The sequence below is a fragment of the Amphibalanus amphitrite genome, unplaced genomic scaffold, assembly GCF_019059575.1.
Source record: "Amphibalanus amphitrite isolate SeventyFive unplaced genomic scaffold, NRLGWU_Aamphi_draft 001214F_arrow, whole genome shotgun sequence".
NCBI lineage: Eukaryota > Metazoa > Arthropoda > Thecostraca > Balanomorpha > Balanidae > Amphibalanus > Amphibalanus amphitrite.
In genome coordinates, this window is record NW_024882708.1 from 118784 (window position 1) to 146417 (window position 27634).

At 47.3% G+C, this 27634-nt stretch overlaps 1 protein-coding gene and 1 long non-coding RNA gene across 7 annotated transcripts in view; one reads left to right on the top strand and one right to left on the bottom strand.

The window, feature by feature from the left end:
- LOC122371194 (glycosyltransferase-like domain-containing protein 1) overlaps positions 1–23684 on the bottom strand; it is an 82039-nt gene extending 58355 nt beyond the window's left edge. The window contains exons 1-2 of one of the 6 annotated variants that reach the window (XM_043347344.1): positions 23337–23684; positions 19110–19258 (exon numbers count right to left, since the gene is read on the bottom strand). The gene's annotated coding sequence lies outside the window, so the exon portion shown is untranslated. Of the gene's footprint in view, positions 1–19109; positions 19269–23336 lie in introns of all 6 variants that reach the window. The other 5 variants (XM_043347342.1, XM_043347341.1, XM_043347340.1 and 2 more) reach the window with 5 other exon arrangements.
- Positions 4954–6518, top strand: LOC122371195. Its single transcript, XR_006254687.1, has 2 exons — positions 4954–5031; positions 5594–6518. It is a non-coding gene; the product is annotated as an uncharacterized LOC122371195 (long non-coding RNA).
- Positions 23685–27634: the final 3950 nt, after the last annotated feature.

Consider the following 27634-nt stretch of genomic DNA (forward strand, 5'->3'; position numbering starts at 1 on the left):
TTGGTCACCATGTGCGCTAGCTACTCCCGGGAGGGTACTGAAAGTTTGGTGACGATCGGCGCAGCGGTTCTGGAGATATATTGAAAAAACTAAAGGGGGGCAAAAAATGCCCCCCCCCCCTCCACCGCCTGGAAGGACATGGTCAGTAAATAGTGAACATCCTCGCTGAGTGCGAGAACCAAACACCTAAATTGGGTCTGGCCAAATCGGTGTTTTTCAAAGAAGATGAACAAGTTACGGTTAAAGTTGCGAAAAGAAATATGTAATAGCTCCAACGCTTGACACCCTTATCCCCTTTAATAACAACAACCCGGCCGAATAGCTATTGGGCACCGCCCCCCCCCCCCCGCACACTTTGCCCTTTCGCTTCTCATATGTTAGAAGGATATGAGTAAGTTGGCCTGAACAGCAAACAGCTTAAAATACACCTGATTGGTATATCCCCCTGCTAACTGCTAACCCCTTGTGTCAGGTCAACAACCTGAAGATCATTTTTTTCTAATACCTTTGGTGAAAGTGGTCACAAAAAAGGCTTAAGGTTCAACCAAACACAACATTAAAATGTCAGCAGCATCACATTTCTTACTTTTTGTTGTAATATGGTCAATTGCAAAAAAGTCGGTGATGGCAGCCCCTGGCTGGGAAGGGTTAATCAACAAAAAAGTAAATGGGATTCCCTTCTCTATGCGAATCGGTTCAGGATATCAAAAGGTGCTAGCTCTGCCAGTCCCTATTTCAAAGGAACAAGCTTTCACGTACCTAATTTATACACAGATCAAATAGCATCAAGCATAAGGAACCATAAGATGTAAATTTTGTTGAACCAATACAAATGCATTCCTCGCCTTTGCTGCCATCAGGGCAACGGACGGTCGGGCAGGGATCAGTTGAAGTGCCAGCCACATTTTCTTGAGGATGATCAGGAACAGGATCTTGTACGGACACCCTCTGAAGACATGCATAATTGTTAATGAAAGACACTAGCTGTCAGGACTACTTCAATGCTTCAGGAGGGAAAAGGGACATTAATTTTTATAGACATGTTCGTATGATGATACACTATACTAATCAGGTTTTGTATATGACATTTTTCCTAGAGCAGCATGGAAGCAAAGCCAATTATGTCATGCTCACTACATACCAGGGGTGGAGATCTGTCAAAATGTCAGGGGGGGGGTCCAGACCGGGCAGATGAAGGCGGGCTGGGGCTGGATGCAGTACCATTGACTTACATAGCAGTAATTCGTTTTCAGGGGGTCCTGACCCCCCCCCCCCCCGAGATCCCCACCTCTGCTACATACAGAAGACATGCTTTCTGTGCTCTCTCTTCAGTCCCTGGAAGTATTTTCTAACATCGTGTTTATAAATTTGCTAGGATCATAACTCACTTTAAGTGCTATTTGAACAAACAATAGGTACTGCATTCTGAACTTTGTCTTAATTTGTCTTAAAATGCCAACTTTATCAGACCATTTTTGATCACAGTAAACAAAGGTTATCTGCTCTGTGGTTTTCATCCTCAGATAGGTATCTACAAGTAAAACTCCATCTGTACATACTTTGGCCTTTGGGGCTTGCAAGCATGGGTCATTCATTTTTTATTTTTAAATTTATTTAATAAAAGTTGGAGACTTAGAGGAATAACATCCACCATGCTGAAGCACAAGAAGAGTCAGCATATCTTGAACTACTGCCTACTGGGAAACGGAAGGTAGTTATTTAATAAAGAAAAGCAGGCAAACAGAAACAGGTACCTACTATAAATTTTCTTCAAAAGTGCTATAGGTAATGCATGTTGGTTAGAAAGGTAATACTCTCTTGTCCATGAAGCGTGCACATATTTAGGATTATAAAAATCAAGTAATAAAATAGGTTTTTTAAGATAGAAGGTAGGTATACCTTCACCGCAAAAACGTGTAGGTTAACAGGTAGTGGCAAGGAAACCAGTTCATACCACACATGTTAAATGATTTTAACATTCACAGCTTTGACTTCCTTCCGGCATTAATTCCACATAGCCCATTTAGCCGACAGTAATTTGAGCTGATAATAGAGCCAGTTTCAACAATTGATAAAACAATGGCAAAATAGGTATACCTGTCGCTTTTGGCCCCCGAAGTAGGACCTGATATCCATCGTTCCCGCCTCAGTCTTCCTTGAGTTCCTTGTTACACACGACTCCTTGGATTCTTACTATAGTTACTAGTCAAACCATCAGCAACAGCCAACAAACAAACCCATTGCTATCGCCTTGAAACTACAGGACGATGATGATGATTACTTTCATTAGTTTGTGAGTGATGCGTCATAAATGAAATAAAAGGCGGCAATGGAGTTTGGAAGCAATCGCTTCCATATGAAGTAATCCTCTGCTAGCCATTTTCCTTCATAGGCTTACCCCGTGGCCGTTCCCTTTCTTCTAGAGTGACAAAATCTGCAATAAGTTTAAATAACTAAAGGGGAAATTTTGACAGATTTTTGGGGGGGACAAAAGATACTATATCCCACCCAACATTTTGGTTGGGGGGGACGTGTCCCCCCCGTCCCCCCCGGTGGCGGAGCCCTTGCTGGCGGGTCACGTATACTCGACGCGGCACAAGAGGAGGAAGCGACGGGAACTTGAGGAGGCTGCAGCCGTCTATGGCCTAGATATGCGCCAACCATCCGATCCGATCCGAAACGCCATCTCCCTCACCGTCAACTGTTTCACAGCTGCTCGACAACACCAGCATTTCTCTTTCTAAGTACCATCGCCTAGCCTCTGTTACTTCAAACCTGCCACACGTTCACAGGATCCGGACTGAAAGGAAAAGGCGAATTATATATTGTAAAATGAAAAAGTTTGCAAATCGCTTACATTTACTGTAGTGCCTTCGTACTTTAATTAGCATTTTGTACGCCTCTTTTGATACCAATGTTAACATACAAGATGACGATGTCGGTATGCAAAGAAAAACTGGCTAACATCCACACACTTATACTATTTTGTCTTTTTTCTCAGATTGAATCGCCACATCAACATCGTAGAAGATGAGAACCGTTCGGCGGAAATTCACTGAGATTGTGGCTGCAATGCAGCCGTCTGTCAAACACGGACCGGACGGCACTATTCGAGTGAAATTATCAGGTATGGCACCTCGGCTGGCGCGAAACATTTGTTTAGAATATACTCAGTTTACCTAGAAACTGGCCCCCAAACTATCTAACTACTTAGGTCCAGTTTTTTCTAAAAATACCGATAAAATTTCGTCCCATTGCTTTAACACAGGGCCGTCAGCTGATTATGCCCCAGCCACTAGTCATGACGTCACACTTTGGTTGCGTATGGCCGCTGCCGCCGCGTAACGGATTCATTCGGTACTATACATAGTATAGTCATCACGGCTCAGGAGCTTAGCTCCAAGCCCACAAGGGTACGCTACCAACCGCGTGTGCCCCAAAATGGCGGAGTTATTCACCTGAACCAAGATGCATAGTTTAGTACATTTAGTTTAGAGGACAGTGGCCCGGGTGGCAGACGGGTAAAAGGCTGGGAGACCGGCCGACCACTAATCCTGTAGAGTAGAGTAGAGATCCGGAAGGGAGGTAAAGAAGGGCCTACAGGACCGGCCTAAGCCCCCCTCAAAGTGGGAGGGCGGTGCGAAGCGATGTGGTGGTGCGGCGTGGCATGGTGCTCGTGCGAGTCACGAGCTGTGCATCGACTGGGATCCGGTGTGATGTGAAGTTCCCTAACTACAGGGTGTCTCAAAAGTTCGTTGACACATTTCCCATGCCCATAAAGCATATAAGAACCGGCCAAATATCTAAGGTTTTGGTGTCTGTGTGCACCCTAGACAAATATGCATGCTTTGACAACTGATTCGAAAGGTTGGAAATCAAACTATTTGCTGTATTGTTGGGGAGCAACGCACGGCCGCCCGGCGGCCGGCGGCGGGCGCCGGCCGCAAAATCTGCAGCTCTGCCGCGCGGCGATGACGCGGCGGCTGCGGCGGCCGCTGATTGGCTGCCGGGCTCCGGCCCGGATCGTGGGCCTATATAAGGCGGCGCGCCGCCGGCGGCGGGGGGACGCTGAGCCAGGGGGGGGTTCATCGCCATAGGGACACACGTACAAGGAAATTGCTACCAAATGCTGCCAATGTGACGTCACTGGGATGCTCGAAAGCTGATTGGTCGCTGAGATTCGAGTAATGTAGTCAATTCTGGCGCACCGGCGCAGTGTTTTCCGACCGTTGCGTGTTATTACTTTGGTTGCTATGCAAAGTTTTAATATGTTTGTTTAATAATATAAACACATTTTCATGTGTTTGAAGGTCGCAAAAGCTTAACATAAGTGGCAACCACACTTTGTATTACGTTTCGTCTCATATATCATGAAGAACAACCAAGTATTTCAAGGGGGGAACATGCTGAGGAACCTCAACCAAGGTATTCATTTTGCAACGGATCTTAACATAATCTGGCGTTTTTTAAAGTCTCCATTTTTGCAATTAAGCTGGTAGGTAATAATTTTGCAGTGCTTGCAGTGCGCATAAGTACCTTGGCCTAACATGATACACTCAACAAATAAAATGTCTAGAGAAAGCACGCAATGTAAACAAACTAGTGCTACAATGGCAAATTGAAATATAAATGAGCTCTTTACTTTTTATCATTAAAATTTAAATTGTATATATGTAGTATGGTCACATACTGCGGGCTGGGTTCATCTCAGTCTCGTTGCAATGTTATCAGAGCTGTAAAAATGAAAACAAATGTTTTTGCATGGTATTATTGTTTATTTTCAAATTGGTCACTAAAGTTATTTTATGGGTAGGTGCTTACTGCTTAATCTTATTCAAATTTATTTATTAGTTGCTTGTACTGTCAGCATGATGTTAGCCAAATTTGTTTGTGCTGAGAGTTTTCTGTTTACAGGAAAGCTGAGGCGAGGGCGAGCAGGTCCCTGAGGAGGACCACTGCAAAGGAGGTCAAGGAGATTCTGGGGGCAACCTGCGAGCAACCTCTAGACCAGCCAGCAGGGACCTCTGACAAGTAAGTCTAATGGTTTATTTTTTCACTCACATTAAAAGTGCTCACAAATATCCATCAGTGTTAAAAATCCTGGCCCGTCTTGAGCGACACCATTTTAATTCCCATTGGTAAAATGCATCAAAACATTCTTTTTGCCATGAGTAATGGTAACTTTTTGTCGGCATAAGGCCGCCACTCAATCCAATAAGGTGATGTCTCAAGTCACATCCACTAAATGTTCTGATAATGACCTATGCTGGTCCTAACTAGTGCTTAGAAAAAACTGAGTTGTTTCAGTCTTGGTTGATGTTTGAACAATTTTATACGCAGTGTTTTTTTCCTTCTGAAAAAGTGTCATGCTAATCACGAGCGAATTCGTGGGGCAGTCGCCAAACGAGGCTTAATAGTAACGGGAAAATGGATTAATGCAAAGCCAAAGGGCATGCATTTTTCGTTGTCCGCGAAATCTGTCACTTTCAGTGCGTAGACTAGGCTCATTTAAGTGTTAACGTTTTTCCTTTTGTTGCACAATATTTAATTGTCAATGTCTTTCAAGTGATGTAGCGTAATACTGCTTTCACAGTGCCGCTGCCGGTGTCGACGCTGGCAGCCATGGCCGGCGCCGAGCTGACGAGTTCCAACCTGGAAGCTCAGCGCGAGGGGCTGGCATTTGTTGCCGGCTTCGTGGCATACAAGTGTCACCACATCGACGCCACCCTCGGTAGCCGGTCTCCTGACTTCTCGGGCGCCGCTGGAGACACTGAACACCCTGCCGAACAGCTGAATTGTGACGATCAGCCGAGGCCAGCTGTTTGTTCTGTCACAAGCCTGGATGGCCGCTGTGGAGGAGTTCGAGCGGAACTTCTGCCTGCTGATGGGGGCAACTGCAGATCAGGGGCCGCGAGTCATATAGCGTCTCAAGCTGTTCATCGCCGTCAAGCAGCCTCAGCTCGGCACCCGCGTGTCCAGGAAGTTGGCGAGCACCCGTCTCCACCTCCCCCTTCGGTCCCTTAGCCTGACTGGACGAGGTCCGGCAGCTGAAAAGAGCCGATAGAAAAGTTGGCCATCATGCAAGGAGCTCTAGGTGAGCTGGTAAACCGGCTCGTGTAGCGACTACGAGTCGGCGTGGTGCTGTGTGACTCGGTGTGGTGCGGCCGGCTCTGTGTTGGTGCTGTGCGACTCGGCATGGTGCCTCCGGCTGTGTGTACCGGCTGTGCGACTCGGTGTGGTACGGCCGGCTTTGTGTGGGTGCTGCGCGACTCGGCAATTGGTGCCTCCGGCTGTGTGTAACGGCTGTGCGACTCGGTGTGGTACGGCCAGATCTGTTGGTGCTGTGCAACTCGGCGTGGTGCCTCCGGCTGTGTGTAACGGCTGTGCGACTCGGTGTGGCACGGCCAGATCTGTTGGTGCTGTGCAACTCGGCGTGGTGCCTCCGGCTGTGTGTAACGGCTGTGCGACTCGGTGTGGCACGGCCAGATCTGTTGGTGCTGTGTGACTCGGCATGGTGCCTCCGGCTGTGTGTAACGGCTGTGCGACTCACTGTGCGACTCGGCATTGGTTAATGGCTGTGCGTCTCGATATTGTACCACCAGCTGTGAGTAACGGCCACCCGTAAGTGAAACTTATAATATTTAGTGAAAATGTTTATTCGATTTTTCTCAGCAATGCAACTTAAGTGCATCCGTCCTGAGCGCCCTAGCAGGGCAGCGGAGCCGATGTAATTTCGGTGACTACTGACTCCTGACTTCTAGTTCCAAAAACTAATTCCGACTCCTCAGGGCTGCGGAGTCGGAGTCGGAGTCGGTCGGAGTCGACAGTTGTGACCGGAGTCGGAGTCGGAGTCGATTTTAGAAACCCGAGCCGGAGTCGGAGTCGGAGTCACCGAAAATCTGTCGACTCCGCAGCCCTGCTAGGTCTGCGGAGTCGGAGTCGGGAGTTGGAGTCGGTCGGAGTCGACAATTCTGCCCGGAGTCGGAGTCGCAGTCGCAGCTGGTTTTTGAAAGCCGGAGTCGGAGTCGGAGTCACCGAAAATCCATCGACTCCGCAGCCCTGCGACTCCTACTCCGGGCAGAACTGTCTATTCTGACCGATTCCGACTCAGACTCCGGGCAGCCCTGCACCTCCGCAGTCTGCGGAACCGATGAATTTTTGGTGACTTCGACTCTAACTCCGGCTCCGGCTTCCAAAAACGACTCCGACTCCGATTCCGGCTCCAGTTCGACTCCGATCAAAGTCCGGTCCCGACTCCATAACCCTTCGCCCTGGGACCCATACAAGCCTCGCTGGTTTCGGCCCGCTTTTCCTGGACGTGACCTTATATCACTATTACTCACTTTAAAATGCGACATATTTTCAATTTCTAGTGCGAAAAGTGCTCGCGATAGCTTTTTGGGCGTTATAACACGAAAAAATGCCACCGGAAAGTTCGTAGTAATGCTCTAAACATAGGCCGGCCGCGGCGGGAGCACCCCAGTGACGTCATCCGGGGCCGGTAGGGGGAACGTAAAAAATTCCCTAATGAACCTACCTGGTATATAGGGCCTTGCGCTGAGCGGTGCGCTCGGCGGTTGGAACTCCGGAGCGGCGGCGAGGAGGGAAAGCTAACTAGAGGTCCGATAGGACAATCGGGGGTGACTGCGGATCGAGTTGACGTGTTCTTACGATCATTGTAAATATATCGATTAAGTGAACCGAGGTGTTTGCCGGTGAATGCGTGTTCCGAACAACTGGCGCGGTCGGTAGGACTGTTCGGAAACAAGCGGACGCGCATTCATTGGCTTGCATCATCCCTAAAGTAAATTTCAATCTAATTCATTTTAATTGGCCTTGGTACAGCAACGTAAGATGGAGAGAGAATTCCTACTTTTGACTAACTTTGAAAATTTCACGGGGGAGAACAGACAGGCATGGGGTCAATGGTACCGACGATTCCGGGCAAAGACGGCTGCGTTTCCCGAAGAAAAACGGCTGCAGGGCCTGCTCAGCCTTCTGCAGGGCGGCGCCCTGGATTACTTCGCCTCGCTGTCAGAGGATGTCCAAGGAAATCTCCAACAAACAGTAGCCGCATTGGAAGCCCGCTTTGGCACGGCAAAGAACGCAATGCAGGCACAAGCTGAACTGGCGAGCATCCGACAGCAGCCCGGCGAGGCGACTCGCGACTTCGCGGACAGGGTGCGCCAGGCCAGCCGGGAGGCGTACCCGGGGGCGGCAGCCGGTGACCCGTCCGTGGAGGCGACTATCGTCAGCCGCTTCGTGTGCGGCCTCCGCGACGAACAGCTGCGGATGCGGGTGCTGACAAAGGACCCGGCCAGCCTCATGGAGGCCATGGATGTCGCCGCTAAATTCCAACAACAGCAGGACGCACTCCGAGCGATGCGCCCTCCCAACGAGAGCGGTGAGGCGTTGGCAGTCCGAGACCGGGACGCACCGGGCACAGATCGCCTAGACGCGCTGGAGAGGGGCATAGGGGACCTGCAGCGCGCCCTGCAGCGCCTCGACACAACGGGGCACGGGGCGGGGGCGAGGAACCCCCAACGAGGGCGACCGAACCCGAACAGGCAGGGCCCGGGGCGACGCTGTTTCCATTGCAATAGCCCGGACCACCTGATCCGCAACTGTCCGGCGCGGCAGGCGCAGGCCAACGAGCGGGCGGGGCGGCCCTTTCCACCCGGTTACCAGCAGGCGGGCCTGGAGTGGGCGGAACGCCCCCGTGGTCCGCCTGAGGAGGCCGGCGGATGGGCGCCGTTCTGTCCCGGGTGCAGCTGTGGGGGACAGCGATGGGCGGGGTGCCCGCCTGCCCCCGCGACTGCAGCCATAGGCACGCCTGATATCCCGTCGATGGAGGGCCCCGCCACACACACGGGACACTGGCAGCGGGGAGATACACAGGCAGCGGGGCGCGACCGTGAAGGGCAGCGGAGGGTGGGTTACCCACCTGCCCCATACGGTACACCCGCCGCGGGGCAGCCCGCACGTCAGGGACAAGGGTGCCCTCCCACACCCGCGGTCATGCATAGGGACACTCACGTAGCTGCGGTGGGTCAGCCACAGGGAAACGAGTAAGTACCGGTGCGACGGGGCCAGTACCGGTACGTAATCCATCAGAGTCCCACAGCGCGGGGTTGACGGCGTCAGCCGTAGAGGTGCGGGTCGCGGGTCACCAGGCTTGGGCTCTGGTGGATACCGGGGCCGACTTTTCCATGATGAGGGGGGATTTCTGGGACACGATCAGGGGAAGTTTGCACCTCCAGTCCTCACCAAGCACCCGGCTCGCAAAGGGGGCCGGAGGTAACGAGCTGCAGATGCTGGGAGTGGTGCGTAATTTGGGGCTCGAGATACGAGATAAGATAGTCGTCTGCCCGGAAGTGGAGATTGTTGGGGGCCTGCTGTATGATATGGTGCTCGGAAGAGACTTCTGCTGCCGCGAGAAAACAGTTATCGACGACGAGAACGGAGTCATCAGGCTCGGAAGCTTGACGCTCCCCCTACCGTACTACACAGAAGTGAGGCCGCAGCGCGCACGGGTCATGCTCACGCAGACGGTGGTAGTTCCTCCCAGGTCAGCAATGTGCGTCTCCGCCCGTCTGTTGAGCCTAACGGGGCGGCCGGTGCCACTGTTGGAAGGCGAGGGCGTCATCGAACCCAGCGGCACCTTAACGAGAGAGGACCTGCTGATGCCGCGTGAGGTCGTGAGGATCGCAGCAGGTGGCTGTGTGCCCGTCCAACTCACCAATCCAGGCTTCGAAGAGGCAACACTGCTGAGGGGCAGTGACGTGGGCACGTTCTTCGCGTTCTCCCCTGTCCCTGATGGGGAGTTCGAGCTGTGTGAGGGACAAGAGGCCCGGGTCAACGCGGTCGCGGAGGATGGGGAGCCGGACACGGACGAGTGTGGGAGTGCGGGAGAGCACCCCGATGTAGACCTCAGCGAGTGTGACCTCTCCCCGTCCGGCAAGACGCGACTACAGAAGCTGCTCACCGAGTACAAAGACATCTTCAGCCGTCACGACGGCGACATCGGACACACGCACCTCGTCGAACACCAGATCGACACAGGCGATGCTCGGCCGATCAGGCAGCCGCCTCGCCGAATCCCGGTGTCGGTCCGTGCACAGATCGAGCGCCAGAAGGAACAGATGCTTCGCGACGGGATCATCGAACCAAGTATGAGCCCGTGGTCGTCTCCAGTGGTGTTGGCCCGGTGCTTGGGGGTCGTCGTCGGGGCGGCCGAGTGAGCGGCCGTGCTCCTCTCCTGTGTGTAGGGGGGGGTGTGTGTTGGGGAGCAACGCACGGCCGCCCGGCCGCCCGGCGGCCGGCGGCGGGCGCCGGCCGCAAAACCTGCAGCTCTGCCGCGCGGCGATGACGCGGCGGCTGCGGCGGCCGCTGATTGGCTGCCGGGCTCCGGCCCGGATCGTGGGCCTATATAAGGCGGCGCGCCGCCGGCGGCGGGGGGACGCTGAGCGGTGCGCTCGGCGGTTGGAACTCCGGAGCGGCGGCGAGGAGGGAAAGCTAACTAGAGGTCCGATAGGACAATCGGGGGTGACTGCGGATCGAGTTGACGTGTTCTTACGATCATTGTAAATATATCGATTAAGTGAACCGAGGTGTTTGCCGGTGAATGCGTGTTCCGAACAGTATCTCCAAAAAAAAAATTGTCCATACCGATTTTCGTCGCTCCGTCAGCTGCCGGAGGCTGATAAAAGGTTACCAGCTTTCAAGCTCTTGTAGGGGATTCCCCTCCAGTTTCTGCGTCAGATTTAGGTTTGACGAGCTCCCCGGCAACATCCGCTTCTCCCTGAAAGCCGACAGCTTGCATCGACACCATCCGTGAGTATTTTGTAGGTCTTCTCTGGCGCTAACTCCTTCATGAATGACTGGCACCGACCTCACAAGCACCATTTTCCTTTTCAAAACAACCCCCTTCACAAATGGGAAGTGCCAGAGGCGAACTTTTCGCAGCATATCGTAGAAGAATGTGTCGGCCATCTGTTTCTTAGACACGTTGTGCAAATTTTGCAAATCCCAAACGCTCATAATTCCCCATGACAAGACCTTCGCTGAGTTGCGGAGTGTTTTCCTCAGAAGAGGTTCTGCTTTGTAAACGGCCAAAACCTGTCCATCGTGCGGTTTTGTCGGGATTTTGTGTCTAAAAGAAAGCTATTCGCTCCAGATCTGCCTCTTGAAACTTCGTAGGATAAAAATTTACATTAATTGACACTTTTGGAGGGTCAGTTGTCCTTGGCATTGACGATTTTCGTGTTATTTGTCCCCAAAATTTAGCGTTATAGATATTATAAACAATTTCAAATGATACTTTGTCTTTATTTTACAATGACCTGCAATTTTTGAACTGGTTAACCTCTGTCTGTGAGCTTCTTGTCAGTTTTCAATAGTTATGACTTCATTTTCAGCTGCTTTCCGGAGCACGAGTCTGCTGCCGTACGAGGGTCGTTCAAAACGCTGTTAGTCTCGCATGGTTTTGTCCTTCAAAAATTTTAGCCGCCGTTTTTATTCGATGATCATCATGTTGTACTCATCCTCGCCGACAGTTTGCCATGGGTTATTTCCGACTTAACCATTCCCATTACTTCTGAAATAATAGAGTTTCTCAGCCGACCCGATTTTGCGACCTCCATTTTCATGTCTGACCCATGGTCAGAGATGAGCCCTTTTTGTGCGCGCATGAAGGGTCGAATGCGCTTGAAAACAATGAGACTGCTTGAGGAAGGTTGTTACGAATGCCCATGCAAAATTTCGACCATTAATTGTTGATTTAGAATTATTGACAAAAAAGCATGGCTGGTACCTGTCAACGAACTTTTGAGACACCCTGTATTGTATACTCGTATGTTGCCATTTCAGCTATTTCAAGCTGGTTGTATGATGTGTCTCAGGATTGACTATTGATGTGCAATGTGAATGTGCAATGCATTAGTCTGTGCATAACAAGCGAAAACAAGACAATGCATTAGCATTGTCTTGTTTTCGCTTGTTATGCGCGGGTATTAATCCAATACACAACAAACATTTTTCACAGAAGCTATTTGTAAATGTGTTGCTAATCCTAAGACTGATATTCAGACTTAAACAGAATGGGGAAAACAACTGCCAGTTTTTTTCGTCCTTCAGTTTATTTTTAAAAGTTACCTATTCAGGTAGGTATGAGACTCACCTCACTCTGTGGATCATGTTAGCAATGGCATTATGTATCTATCGCCTGGGGCATTAAATTTTGCTGAGATTAACTAGACTTACAGGACCCTGCATTTGCTTATAATTGTAGGTATGACAGGATGCAGTAGGTATAAAAGAAAATACTGTTCATAGTATTTCAACAACCAAAAAAAAACTACAGGCATGTCTGTATAGCCTATGGTCTATTTCATTGATCTATACCTACCATAATTTAACCAAAAAAAAAGCATAACTTGTGAATATTTTAACAGATAATGACTCAAATATACAAACCAAAACATACAGGGTGTTGCAGGTAAATTGGGAATTTTCAGACCTAATTTCAACATGCTATTAATACGGTGAATGAAAACATAGAAAGTTGAAACTTCGCACGTGTATTGTGTCATGTACGCACAGCCTTGTCACTCGATGTGACCGCCGTCGGCGTCCCGCACCCTCTCGAGACGGCGCCGGAAAGCGGAGCACGCGCGCCGGGCCTCGTCCTGGTCAATGGTGCTGACTGCCTTCCTGATGGCCTTCTTCAGGTCAGAAACGTTGGCATGAGTGGTCGAGTTGGACTTTTGTTCTACCACGCCCCACATCCAGAAGTCGCATGGATTCAAGTCAGGCGAGTTGGAGGGCCATATGTCCTTGGGTACATGAAGGGGGATCCTCTGGCTCAGGAAATCCTGCACCCTCTGGGAAGCATGTGCTGGGGCGGAGTCTTGCACCAGCATGACTTTGCTCAGGTCATAGTATTTCATCATCCAGGGGATGAGAGACTCCTTCAGGATGGTCAAATACGCGTCAGTGTCGATCATCACACCAGCAGGTATGAAATGGGGCGGCATTATGCGGCCATCACTTGCGACGGCCCCGAATACCATCACTGATGCCGGATTTTTGCCTTTCATCACGGGAGCCACTTCATCAGGGCTGTAGGCGATAGCCGGCGAGTTCCGGCGGTTGGCGACCTCTTCTACGATGAACTTTTTCTCATCGACAAATACCCTGACGTCACTCCCGAGGTGCTTGAGGAGACTGAGGACCTTCGGTGCCCTCTCCCTTCGCATCGCCCTTGCTGGTTCGGTCAGGAGGCTTCGTCGTTTTCTGGTAAACGACTTCATCCCGAGGTCCTCTCTCACGGCTCTGCTGATGGTGCTCTTGCTCACGTGACGGGCACGCGCAAGCTTGTTCATCGAGGTCCTCGGTTTGGCCTGTATCGAGCGTTTCAAGCCGCTCAGGAATGTTGGTGTCCGTTTTCGGTCACTGCGAGGTGTGTGAGAACGTCGAGCGACATCCCCTCCAGCTCCTACAGTCGCGATAGTTCGGTACACGGTAGACTTTGGGTACCCGGTTAAACTTATTATGTCCTTCGCGCTCTGTCCGGCGCGAACTAACTCACCAATCGTTTCCCTCCGACACTGCTCCATGACTGCGCGATATGTTAGGATTAAAATTTCAATATCAAATGAAAAACAATTGTTGAAATTATATTATGTCAAATTTCCATGATGTTCCTCCGCATAGCAATTTTTTTGTAAGGTCATGAACTTAGTCCCAACCAATTTACCTGCAACACCCTGTACAGTAGCTAAGCCTGCATTCTGAATTCAGATTTGCATCGCCTTATTGTGGCTGCCGACAGAAGGGTTACCAAGAAAGTGGGGAACCACACACAAAACCATCCTCCTAACCCTCAACCAACTGACCTCCCCAACAAAGATTGAACTTGACTAAGTCGAGCACGATGAATGATGTAGAGTATCAGGTCAGACTACACATCCCAAACACTCTTGTAAGATGCTTTGTGAGCCCTAAACTCACTGGCGGATCCAGGGGGGCCACGGGGGCCATGCCCCCCCCCCCAAAGGCCTAAAGTGGCCTGTTTGCCCCCCCCCCCCAAAACGTAAGAAAAATTGCTAAGAAAATATACCTTGATGGAGGTTTTTAGCCACTTGGTGAAGTAAAGCTTTCCACAGCATAATATGGAAGCAATATGGTAGCAGTGAGGGTCAGTCAAAAGTTGCGCGAGTGGAGTCGACCTTCAAAAAAGACTTGTTGGCACGTGTTTATGGCGCGGTAGCTGGGAGTTGGCGGTGTTTCGCGTGGTGTGGCATCACTGGCGGATCCGGGGGGGGGGGGCACGGGAGCCTGAGGTGCCCCTGACAGACCCGTGGTGCCCTTGGTAGGTCTGTGGTGCCCCTGGACCCTGGCAGGCCTGTGGTGCCTCTGGCGGGCCTAGGGTGCCCCTGCTAGGCTGCTGATGCCCCTGGGACCTGACAGGACTGTGGTGCCCCTGACAAGCCTAAAGTGCCCCCAACAGGCCCGTGATGCCCCCGACAGGCCCAAGGTGCCCTTGCGTGATGCCGTGATGCCTGCGAGGCCGGTGGTGCCCCTGCGAGGTCGGTGGGGCCCCTGACAGGCCCATGGTGCCCCTGCGAGGCCGGTGGTGCCCCTGCTAGACCGGTGGTGCCCCTGGCAGGCCTGTGGTGCCCCTGCTAGGCCGCTGGTGCCCCTGGGTCCTGACCAGACTTGTAAACGACTCTGAGTTGATTCGTGAATCGACTCAGAATCAAACCGTTTTTCGATGAGTCATGAGTTGATTCGAATCACTTCATCGAGGAACTTGATGAGTCATGAGTTGATTCGAATCAATTAAATTTAACATCATGAGTCATTTGATGAATCGATTCAAATTTTCAGACTCAAACAAAGAATCGACTCAAAAAAAAATTTGAGTCGTTTACAAGTCACCATCAACACCCTAATAATCAATGCTAGATCACCCCCTCAGCTTTAGCCATCACTTAACTCCATATTTCAGACTTACAAGAGCCTCAGAGGCTCAGGCACAGGCGCCTAATGAGCCAAAAGCATTTGGCAGTTGGTAGGTACTTAGTCTTACCAAACCAAGTGCCTGCTACACTACCTAGGTACCTACATTTTACATGTCAGAAGTCAGAATTGACACCTGCGGCTGCCTCCCCTTCTCCCAGTCTCAATTTGGTCCCAATAATCAATCAACAGCATAAGAGTTTGGGCGTCTATAGAGTCAAATACGCCCAAACTACCTCTATAGCCTATAAACTACCTATAGGCTATGCTATAATATAAATAAACTCACCTATAAACCGCAAAATTGCGATGCTCAACTGCAAATAAACCACGGCACAAAATGCACATTTTTCCATGAAATATAAGTTTAAAGAGAAACTTGTTTTATGACATCATAAAATCTTCAGAATAATGTAAAGGAGCGGCTTTGAAATATTTCCTCAGCGATCTCCATTCGCCTAAAATATGTACTATGAGTGACGTCATGAATTCGAGAATAGAATGTGAAAGTTTAAGAAAACTACATTAATGGCGCACCAATGACAATTTATTTTTACCAAAAGAGCCACTTGGTCAGTGCTCCGGTGCTCCTGATATCGATTAATATGCAATGACGTCATTTTTAATCTAAAATTGTAGACTAACAATATTTTTTTTTATATTCCTTCATTTTAATCTCAACGTTGAGCCAACATAAATGGTAAGTGCAAGGCCATCTATAGAAAGTGACGAATGGGCTCTATCTAGCTGGCAGCCAGTTGGCACTGCTAAACTAGGTGCCGTTTGGAGAATGTATATTGTATACCTACATTAACTACTTTCAATGAGTCTCAACTCAAGATCATATCTGATTCTGAGGCCTGAGCCACTCATGCAAGGTCATTTCCTCCTCGTTGTCGTGGCCCATGGAGTCCCTGCTGATGGATGCTGAATGTTTCACAGGTGGGATTAATCCTATTTTTGAGGTTGTACTGTTTGAATAATTTTATCTGATAAGTAAGAAGTAGTAACATTTGTCTCATTATCATGTAGAAAAAGTTTGATTAAAAAAACATGAATGCCTCTCGGAACTTGTGCTTTTGAATTTTCAAATAAGACTTTCTAGGCCAGTCTGCAAAACGTGGCAGCCAGCTCGACGAGGTGTTTGGGGCAGCCGGAATCCTGCCCCAAATGGGGCATTTGACTTCCGGGCAGCCCAATTTCTGCCCCAAATGGGGCATCTACTCGGGGCAGGTTAGATTATGCCCTAACCTAAATGAACTACCTATATATGGCATAAAAACCACACATATTAATACATTACCCGTGCAAATGCTGAAATCGGTCGCGGTTGAAACTCTAAACAATTTTTTTACGAAAGGATCTGCTCAACGACGTAGATTCTACGTCGTCCGACCAATCACGTTCCATAACCGCAGCCGAGCCCCCGCTGACCTTGAACGGGATTGGCCAGACGACGTAGAATCTTCGTCGTCCGAGAGACATCGAACACGGGGGCAGTTAGGGTGCAAAACTGCCTCATGTTGCCATGGCAACAGCAAATCAATCTGGAGCGAGGGCGCATTTTGTTTTTGCAACAAAAGATAGGCGCTACCCGGACAATGCCCCAGCCCGCAATGCATAATTGAAAAACTGAAATTACACCTTGTCTCGAGTCTCGACGGTGATCAGCTAGCTTGATGGCTTGGTTTCAAGTGTGCCGAGCCGAGTGTGCTAGTCTCGTAATCTGTAGGTCGCCGGTCGCGTGTTCGCGGCATCATTTGGCCGGACGGCAACTATGTGAGGGTTATACGGCACATTTATGAGTGTTCGATTAGGCTAGGTATGGTTTGGTTTGATTTGATTTGATTCGATTTGGTTAGGCTAGAAAGGAGTTAGCTCCGGGAGCACCTTTCCTTGGTTGCTAATGCGAAACACGGCGCGTAAAACATTCATAGCCCTGATGAAGGGAAGTTTGAATATGGCAGCAGTTTTAAATGACAGTTTCTGCGCTTTAGCGACGATTGTGGCGCAGCCCACTTTTTCTCGCGCGTTTCAACAATACTCCGTTTCTTTATTATTTTCATTCTCCCGGTACCGTGTGCCCCGCCCCGGTCCACCCCGACTGCAAACTGTCTGCCCCGGAATCGCCCAACTGTGCCCCGACTTCTCAAAAGCTGCCCCGATTCCTGCTCCTGCCCCACTGTGTCTGCCCCGACGAGATCTCGTCGAACCCTGCCACGTTTTGCAGACTGGTTTCTAGGTAATAATAAGAGATAGGTCTACTCCTTAGTCCTTACTTATATTATAATTGTCTCTCAGAGTTACTTACAAATTTATCTGACATTGCACTGTTGACTGATGAGTGTTGAAGATAGATAGGTGTAAGGTAGGTACCTATGTGCCTAGTCCTACTAGGTAGCTGCTTGAATCTTTGGTCAAGGCTACTATGCTGCTTAATACAATTGTGGTATGCGGCATATTCATTTTATCATAGCTTTGAGTCAAATAATCAACAAATGCCTATAGTGAGTCATGGGTTGAATGAAATAAGTTCAATAAAAATGTCGTGTGAGTCATGAGTTGATTTGAATCGATTCATCAAAATGTGTGAGTCATGAGTTGATTCGAATCATTCCGTTGGCTAGTTGCTTGAGTCATGAGTTGATTCGAATCATTTTATCGAGGAACTTGATGAGTCATGAGTTGATTCGAATCAATTAAATTTAACATCATGAGTCGTTTGATGAATCGATTCAAATTTCCAGACTCAAAACAAAGAATCGACTCAAAAAAAATTTGAGTCGTTTACAAGTCTGGTCCTGACAGGACTGTGGTGCCCCTGACAGGCCCAAGGTGCCCCTGTAAGGCCTGTGGTACCCCTGCTAGGCCTCTGGTGCCCCTGACAGGCCCATGGTGCCCCTGCGAGGCCGGCGGCGCCCCTGGCAGGTCTCTGGTGTCCCTGACAGACCTGGGGTGCCCCTGACAAGCCTGTGGGGCCCCTCACAGGCCCGTGGTGCCCTTGTTAGGCCTGTGGTGCCCCTGGCGGGCTGGTGGTGCCCCTGCTAGGCCGGTGGTGCCCCTGACAGGCCTGTGGTGCCCCCGGGGCACCAAGGGGGGTCATGACCCATGTGGTCCCCCTTGGATCTGCCACTGGTACATATTATATTGATTTGTAATGGCGTTATGGCTTATGCAATATGCAATTGCAGGCACTTGGTATCCCTCACTTATCCCTCATTGGGGGCTCTGGCGGGCTCCTGAGGGCCCACGTCTATCTCTGGGAGCCCTAGACAGGCTCCTTTGGGTCCTTTCAGTCCACTATAGCATAAGAGGTCTCCATGCGAGTCCTATACATCTGAGGACGTACCCTGACGTCTGAGCTACTCAACTGCAGCTCCAATGGTCTCTTACACTGGCGGATCCAGGGAGGGGGCATTTAGGGCCATGCCCCCTTCCCAGAGGCCTAAAGTGGCCCGTTTGCCCCCTCCCCCAAGCGATAATGAAGCACAGTTCAATCAGTGCCTGGCCCAGGAGCCGAGTTAGACCTCCCATTTTACCACCTCCCGGCCCGCAAAGGGACCCAAGCACTGATTCGAAGCGGGTTAACTGGTCGACAAAAGTAATGGTAAGTGTTTACAAAGTAATATAAAGGCATGGGTCGGGTGGGCTACCATTTATATATTTTTATTTTTAGTTAAAAAAAAAATATTCATAGTGTCAGGGCTGTGACGAAAAATAAGTGGCCTAAATCCGATGAGAAAACAGGATTTGGGGGTACCCTAGGTTTGGCTCCTGCATGAGTTGCCCCCCCCCCCCCCAAAAAAAACGCAAGTCTGGATCCGCCAGTGCCTAAACTATGGTAATGCTTGGCATATTTGGGTGAGGTGTCATACTGAAACATTGTGCCTCAAGTGTAGTGACAAAACGCATGAGGGTGATTGCTCTCTCAAGACCAAGATGCATCCATTGTGAGGGACAAAAGAACAACGCATGACTCGACTGTCTCTCACGAGTCACAACAGCGCCACTTCTTGAAAAAGGAAAGCCATATGCAAGATCAAAGTGACAAAGGATGTGAGCAAATATATGGCACATGACGCACTTACCTTTTAATATTGTCCTGGCCCTTCTTCATCCAGTGAATGCTTCCTGGTTGTTATGCTGCGGTGGCAAATCAAAGACATACAATTGCTGATGACACCCAAGGCGAACATCTGCTTTTGTTCTTCATCTTCAGCCTTCTTGACGCGCACTCCTGAAAAAAACTGAAATACTGATATAGCTATAGTGAGATGTTCTTGTCTAGTGAGTAGTGTTACGACGCACTCTTAACCTTCGCCCCAGTGTGTGTGTGTGGGGGGGGGGGGCATATGTTACCACCCTGTAGCGTTTTTTTTTTTTTGCGTGTGAATAAAAAACCGCGGCGCTACCCGCTTGGAGAAGCCTTTTGTACCTACATCAATTTTGGACAATGTGTGAAAGTTTTTACCCCAGGTCATGTCAGGTCAAGTCACCAGGTGAAGTTAACTGACCAAGCCTAAAAAAGTTTGCAATCATGTCCAGCCTGCAGTGTTTGTCAGAAAGGTTTAAAACTTGGTGGATTGCATGATGTTATGGGCGCCTACAATTTGCATATCTCGGATTTTTTATACCCGTGACCAAAGGTCAGGTCAGTGGCGTAACCTTGCAATTATAAGCCATCGGAGAAAATGAAAATGCCTCTAGATCCGTGTGTACGCATAGGAACAGTCCAAATATTTCAGAATCAATGATTTGAACCACCCGTGACGACCAAGGTGTCTTTTTTGCTTATAGCCTCTAGAAAGGTCATCCGAGGTCATTTGAGGCTACAAACAGATTTTTGCCAATAACTCTTGATTGGAAAGAGATAGGACCCTGGGGATGGTCTCATTGTGTTTGTCTTGTTGAGACGCCTCGACTGATATGCAACATGACCTTTTCCAATCAGGTCATCACCTTGACATGAGGTCAAATTTTCAAGCTGACCTTTCAAGGTCAAATTATAGTTCATTCGACGCGTCTCGGCGAGAGGAACACGATTCTGGCAATAGAAATGTTATGGCTTTTTTTAGTCAAAAGTTATTGTCGAAAAACACATTTAGTAAAAACAGCTATTTTTGGAGTTTTTGCCCTCTGGGTGCTAAACCGTTGACCTAAGGTCAATTTTGATAATGACCTTATCAAAAGAAGAGTACAAAAGCTATCGATTGCTTCAAGCCTTGCAGAATAAACGTAAGCTGTGACTCAACTTTATAACAAAAGAAGCAGAAGAATCAGGTCTCCGCACTGACAGTGGCATTTTCTATGTTTCACGACTTTCAGGTTTAAATCATTGTTGCATGGCTAAGAAAGACAAGTAAAAGAGTAAAATAGATATGGTGCATGCTGCGTACTCAATTTACCATAGATTTTGTTAAGATTTTGTTTTATTTTTTCACTGTTCAAGCTTCCTATGGATTTCAATTAAAAATGCGCTAGTTATGAGCAAACATGTGCAGTGTAAATTGTGCAAAGAAAGTTCACTGATCCTTATGCAAGGTAGCATTACTATTTTCAGTCAGGAGTCCAGGACAGGCTCAGGAACCAGGGCTGTGGAGAAGTTGCTTAGCACACCAAGCTGATGCTCGGAAAGCATCAGTATCTTTGTTTTTATAGCATCAAAGAAAGTATAAAATTATCCAGCCAACTATTTAAATGGCCTGGCATGAGGTATATTTGTTTTGCTGACATATATTCATTAAAAAAGAACAAACAGTAAGCTGACACATGCTAATGTGAACTCTGAATCAGAACAGTTTTATATCTTGTCTCGACACCCATCCAGAATAACCAGCAAGCACATTATCTTTGAGGATATAACAAAATAAACACCCTTTCAAATAGACACCGGCACTGCAGTACAGATTGATATGGATGAAATTTTCTGAAGATATAAACATAACAAATGTAGGTGTACTGATACTCACCTGTTTTGCCCAAATTGAAAGGTATAGCAGGACATTTACATGTCAATATTATGGTGATGATCACTAATTGACGATGTCTTCCACAGAAGCCTAGTTAATTTTCAAAAGAACTTTGTAATAACTTCATATATTTTCACAATATCACGGTAGGTACCGTAAAATGGGGTGTTAAGGGACAGTGGGGTGCTAAGGGACAGTTGTATGGGAAAAACTTTGAGGCATATTAACTTCCTAATTTGAGAAGGTTCAATAAACACTTCAGTGTGGTAGTTGACACTGTTCTGCTCTTGACCATAGGACAAAATGGTATGGTTTTTCATGCAAGTGATTTGGTTCAAAAATGGATTTGAAAATCATGCTACATTTTCACAAAATTGAAACACCTCCAAAACTCTGTGTGTACCACATAAACTAGTGGGTGTACAGGGAAAATGAATGAATAGGTGTATTGTCACATGTATTGCACATGTTTCCTGAAAAACTTGTGCAAATCCACCCACTCATTCACCATCCTCTTCCTCTTTTCCAGATACATGCATATTTTGAGGTGAATGTGGGGTGCTAAGGGACAGGGAAGAAAAATAAAAAAATAATATCTAAATATAATTTCATTAAGTTTTCTTTCAGTAGGCATGGAAAACACCAAATTCCACATAAAATGCTGGCAAGTTCATGCTTTTATCTCTAACACATCTTAAGTTATGTAACAAAACATCTCAACACTCTCTTTTACAATGATGGGTCAATGGAGACTGATGTAGGTAAATGTGATGTCATCATAAAAAGGCTAAAACAAAGAGGGCAACATAATGACAAGTGACTAGCTTCAACATGGGTTTTTGTTGATGACAGAAGGGTACTTTTTGGTTCTGTTTACCTTATAATTAGCACATTTTCCACAAGCGTAAACTGCATTACACGTAATTGGCTAAAAAAGTCATTAGTGGTGAATGAACCTGGCTTGTTTTGTGACTGAATATGCAAAACACTTCAATAAATGAATTGTGTGTCCTTCCACACCCCAATTGTGGGCATTTGACGACCATTTCTTGGAATAATATAAGTGTCCCTTAACACCCCACATTGGGGTGCTAAGGGACAGTGATGAAAAATAATAAAAAATAATATGCAGGTATAAATCTTAAAAACTTTAACATGGCAGGCATGTAAAGCACCAAATTCCACATAAAATGCTGACAATTTGATGCTTCTATCTCCAACCCTTCTTGAGTTATACAACAAAACACCTAAAAACTGTCCCTTAACACCCCGTTTTACGGTAATACAACATACAACCCGCAACAAAAGCTAAACAAGTTTTTGCCGACATTGTATCATGCCCCATTCAGGCCTTTTCTAGGGGGACTGTCTTCTGTGTAAATCAGGAAAACGACAAATGACGTCACCAGGGGTACGGTTATCGTTCATCCCAAAAATTGTAAAACTTTGAGTGAAATATTTAGTTTCGTGCACGTGTCACTTGAAACGAAAATTAACTGGTAAAAGCATACATTGAGTCCGAGTGACTGTTAAAAGATAGTTTTCATATTCTTACATTATTAGGTATGATGGTATCTATTTACTTTAGGACCGGCAGCCTTTACTTTCGTTGCTAACCACAAGTGATAGTAAAAAGTATATCACATGACATATTTTGACCTCCTGATTTCATAGCTGATAGTTATTCATGGCACAAACAAGTTAAAATGCACCAATACAATATTTACTGTCACCGCCGTACCCCCCGCCGACTGCGTATGCGACCCGCCACGCACTGCGCACCAAGGTTGAGTGAATACATATTAATGATGCTATTCAACTGTGGGGAAAATGACGTCATGAAATTTCTCGTTGCGAAGCAGCGCAGTGCCGAAGGCAATGCCTTAGGAGAGATTACAGGCAAAGGTAGGTCAAATATTTTTAGGTTGAGAGAAATGAGAAAATATTTGAAAATGAGAAAATATTTGAAGTTATATGTACTTGATCCACACCCCATACCAAAATACACTTCCACCATGGCCTTTACCCTCGCCAGTCTTCCACAAATTCCTTTTTATTGTGATGAAAAATGACCTTATGCACATGATATATGAAAAACTGAAATAAGACCAAAAAATCATTCATAATGGTCTCATTGTGAAAATCCATCATTCACATTCAAATGGTCATTTTTCATAAATGAAAAAAGTGATGAAGTGATGAAAAATGACCTTATGCACATGATATATGAAAAACTGAAATAAGACCAAAAAATCATTCATAATGGTCTCATTGTGAAAATCCATCATTCACATTCAAATGGTCATTTTTCATCACAATAATATTACTAACGACGCTCAAACATACCATTGCTTACATCCAACGAAAGAATCCTTTTTATTGAAAAAAGCTTCTCCTCCTCGCGCCGTGCGTCCCCACCTCTCAGTATTCGCGCCGCGCGCCAAATGTCTCCCACGTGGAAAGTGGAAACGTAGTGGAAGCAAGGTAAGCAAATAGAGGGCTATCGGGGGTGTCTAAAAAGCAGACAATAATAGTATACGAGCTCATGTGTCGAAACAAATGAGCTGATGAAATACACTTTCACATCAAGTGAACTTTTTAATTATTCGACAACAAAAAAAAAACTTTAGAAGGTATAATTCTTCGTTTATTGATATTGACGATTGATTCCAGGGCATTGATTCATTCTTAGCGGACCGATAGGACCATAGATATAAAGTCTTTATTTCTACGGATAGGATAGGACCAGGGCCTCGTTTCATACACTTTGGGGGGGGCAAATGCCCATTTTGCCCCCCCCCCCTGGATCCGCCACTGCTTGTAAGCAAGAAAGAAGGGAGAAGGGGAAATAAGTTTATCGCTTCACATACACTTGCAATACAAGACCAAAAACCGGGGTAAGTTACGGACTGGGACTCGGTTTATGAAACGAGGCCCAAATCGGTCCAGAAGTTAGTACAAGGGCGTATTATAACCCGGCGTTGCTGGGTATTTCGCCACCCACCGTTTGTTGGGGGGGGGGTTAAACGCCCCCAGCCGATAACTCGAGAAACCAATAGGCGCAGCGAAACGCACGAGGCGGCAAACGAAAGAGCGCGACGAGACGCTTCAGATGAGTACTTTAAAGGGACACTCCCACCTTAACATTAGTTTTGAGTTGAGATAGCCAAATTTGTGGCCATGGCCTGCAAATACCGGTTTGGGCACTCACAGCATCGACAAATGCTTTAATTCGGAGATATGGAATTTCAAACTTGCAGTTTTCGGATTCTAAGGGGCTAGTGCATTGGTATGCCCCCTTAGAATTTGTGACGTCAGCGGAGATCTAACGATTTTTAAATCTTTTACTAAAACGTTGGTAGCACGCGGTGGTATATGCTGCTTTGTGCGCAACAAATGCCGCACTTTCAAATAAAGTCGCTAGGAACAGCGGAGATTCCAAAAAGTAAACAAAAGTAAAAGTTGAATATCTTGAAAACCGGTGAATATTTTTCGATGAAATTTGGTAGATATTCGTTTTCGCTCTTCCTGAACCGAGCGACATCACTTTCGTGCCAATTCATTAACTTTTTTGAAGGTGGGAGGGTCCCTTTAAAGTTGAATTTTGAGGTCACAGGTCCGGTCAAGGTCAGGTCAAACACCTGAAATCGGGCTTTCAGTAGCATGAACTTCAGGACTTCGCAGTGGGCGCCTCTCGTCATAAACTCTGTCAAAACGGTGCACTGGCGGATCCAGGGGGGGCATTTAGGGCCATGCCCCCCCCCAAAGGCCTAAAGTGGCCTGTTTGCCCCCCCCCCCCCCAAAACGTCAGAAGAGTCTTAGATGATGATGTCTTAGACATCATTTATCATCCAAACTAACATGAAATTCGTGATAGTACAAAAAAAACTATTACAGCCTTACTTTAGGAGGTTCTGACAGGTCCTAAATTTCCCGTCTTTTGGATCTGTGACCTGACCTGGGCGGTGTTTCACGGCACGCTGCCAGCCGCTGCCAGCGCTGTTGGCGCTTTTGGTTTCCATGGAGACATCAACAAGCCTATACCTACAACACTACCGAAGGTTGACCTTAGCTCGCGGAATGCGCTGGCATGGCGGCTGGCAGCGCGACCGTGAAACACCGCTCTGAAAGGTCAACCAATGACCAAGGACCTTAAAATCGGGTATCATCGGCTTCCTCTCGTCCCTCACGGGCAACACGCTTGTTTTTTCCGCGAGCTTGATCAGGGGCCGAACGGCAGGGGGGTCCAACCGACACCTCCCAGCCCGCGAAGGCTGTGCTAAGCACCGACCCGGAGCGGGCTAACTGGTCGACAAAAGCAATTTGAAGTGTTTTCAAAGTAATATAAAGGCACGGGTTGGGTGGGCTACCATTTCTATATTCTTTTTTATTTTTCGTTAAAAAAATTATCGTTTCAGGGCTGTGACGAAAAATAAGTGGCCTAAATCCGATGAGAAAACAGGTACCCTAGGTTTGGTTCCTTGCATGAGTTGCCCCCCCCCCCAAAACGCAAGTCTGGATCCGCCAGTGATTAACGGTGCACAATCATTCATATAAGGCCTACACGAGTGTCAGTTCCATGTCAGGGTCAGTCAAGCATAGGTCAGGGTCAAGGTCAGGTCAACCGGGTAAACACATATCCCCGAAAATCAAAACTGATATTCGCAGCCTGTAACACATGTTTTATGGGTAATTTTGGGCGTAAAACAAGATGGTGACATTCATGTTATCATATGTGTACGTGTTTGGTTCAAAATGTCAATGTGAAATACCTACATGTGTCATGGTCGTGAAGTAGTCACGAGAAATTGCCGAGATTCAGTTCAAGATTTTGGAAAATGCGGAAAGATAATCAATAATCGAAGATGGCTAGTTGATTGTTCATGGTATTGGCAGTCTAATGGCGTTACGGCATGTCTTTATGTCTATTCTGTGATTTTATACCTATTATTTTTTTTTAACATAGGGCCGTTTTTGTTCGAAAACTCGGAAATCATGACGTCACTTAAACCTCGATATCTCAAAAAGTTCCGACCGATTTTTTGAAACTTTGTCGCGGTAAACTTCCATCAATTCCCTACAGACAGGTATCCAAATGTTTTTATGCTATGGCCCGGCGAAAAAGTGGGGGCGTTTAACGCTTCCCCCCCCCCCCAGCAACTCGCGGGATAAGGGATTTTCACTGGGTCGGCTATAACGATTAGAATTTAGGGGCGGCATTTCGAATTTTTGCATCTGATGGGGCGGTGCACTTAGCATCTGATAGGGGCGGCACTATAGGCATACCGATGACGGATCTTTGGTGTCCAAAAAAAGGCGCATTAGATAGGTTTTTGTAACTTCTCTGAGTAGGTAATGACTCGGATTTAACTTTAGATCAACGGTAGTTTAGGTACCTACTAACTATTACGCTTATTTACCTTACCAGGATAGTACCTATTTCTCTCGTCCTAATGCTCGAAACCACCTAATTATAATTTGACCTTAAAAAGTAAAGTAGAAAAGTTGACCGTAGTTAAGTTCATGACCTAACCGGAAAAAAGACAAGCATACCTACCAGTCGATCCGTATCGTCAAGCTGAAAACATTCAATTTGTTTTATGGCCCTAGAACAGTGGTCGGCAGGTCCTACGGGGTGGTGCCCACTTTTTGGGCCTGAATTGAGTCATTAATGAAATCCCACTTATCATACCCAATTGCTTTGCTTTATGCTTATATAGCAAGGGTCTTTGATATTTCCTTTCTTTTGGTGCCTTTATTTTTCTGCGTTCTTTCTATCAGGTAGGTACCATTTTCCCGAACTTGGGTCATTGACCTGATCTGGAAGGTCAACGTAAGACCTAAACCTTCGCCGTGCTGTGGGGTTTTTTACCCCCCCCCCCCAAATACGGCGTTGCGCAGCGGCTCCGTTTATGGCATAGCATCTTCTGCAGCATGCTTTCCGCGATAACTAATTTTCGGAATTGCGATAACGATAAAACGATAAGAAAGGTTTGCGATAACGATAAACGGTAAACGGTAATATTTTTTTAAATTAACAGCGATAGCGATGAAACGATAAAACGATAACGATAAATGTTTTTTAACAGCGATAACGAAACGATAAACGAAAAACGATAACGATAATTGTTTTTAACGGCGATAACGAAACGATAAACGATACAACGATAACGATTAATTGTTCTTTAACAGCGATAACAAAAGCGATAAGAAATACAGCTTAAATAAGTGTAGGGTAAGGTGCCTAATTAGCGACCCCCTTAATTTGAACCGTCATTGCTCACGCTCTGTGGGTGCCACTGTATTACGGGCTTGATTTTCGGAGAGATCGTTTATTTTTCTATTAAAATATAGTCATTTTCTGTCCCAATATTCACTAGCTTATTTGTAGTGAGCATTTTGGCAAACCATTGCAAAAAACGCTAATAGGGAACTCTTCCCGATTAGCGACCGGGGAGGGTCGCTAATAAGTCTATGGGTTTCCCCATATTAAAAATGGCAAAAAATGCGACGCCTGGAAAGATGAAATATGATCTCAAAAAGGTAACCTTTACGCAAAGCACTCAATCACTCGAACAGGAACGTTTATCCAACACATTTACGTAAGTAAAAACTGATCACGCGATGCACCGAAGGCGAAAAGA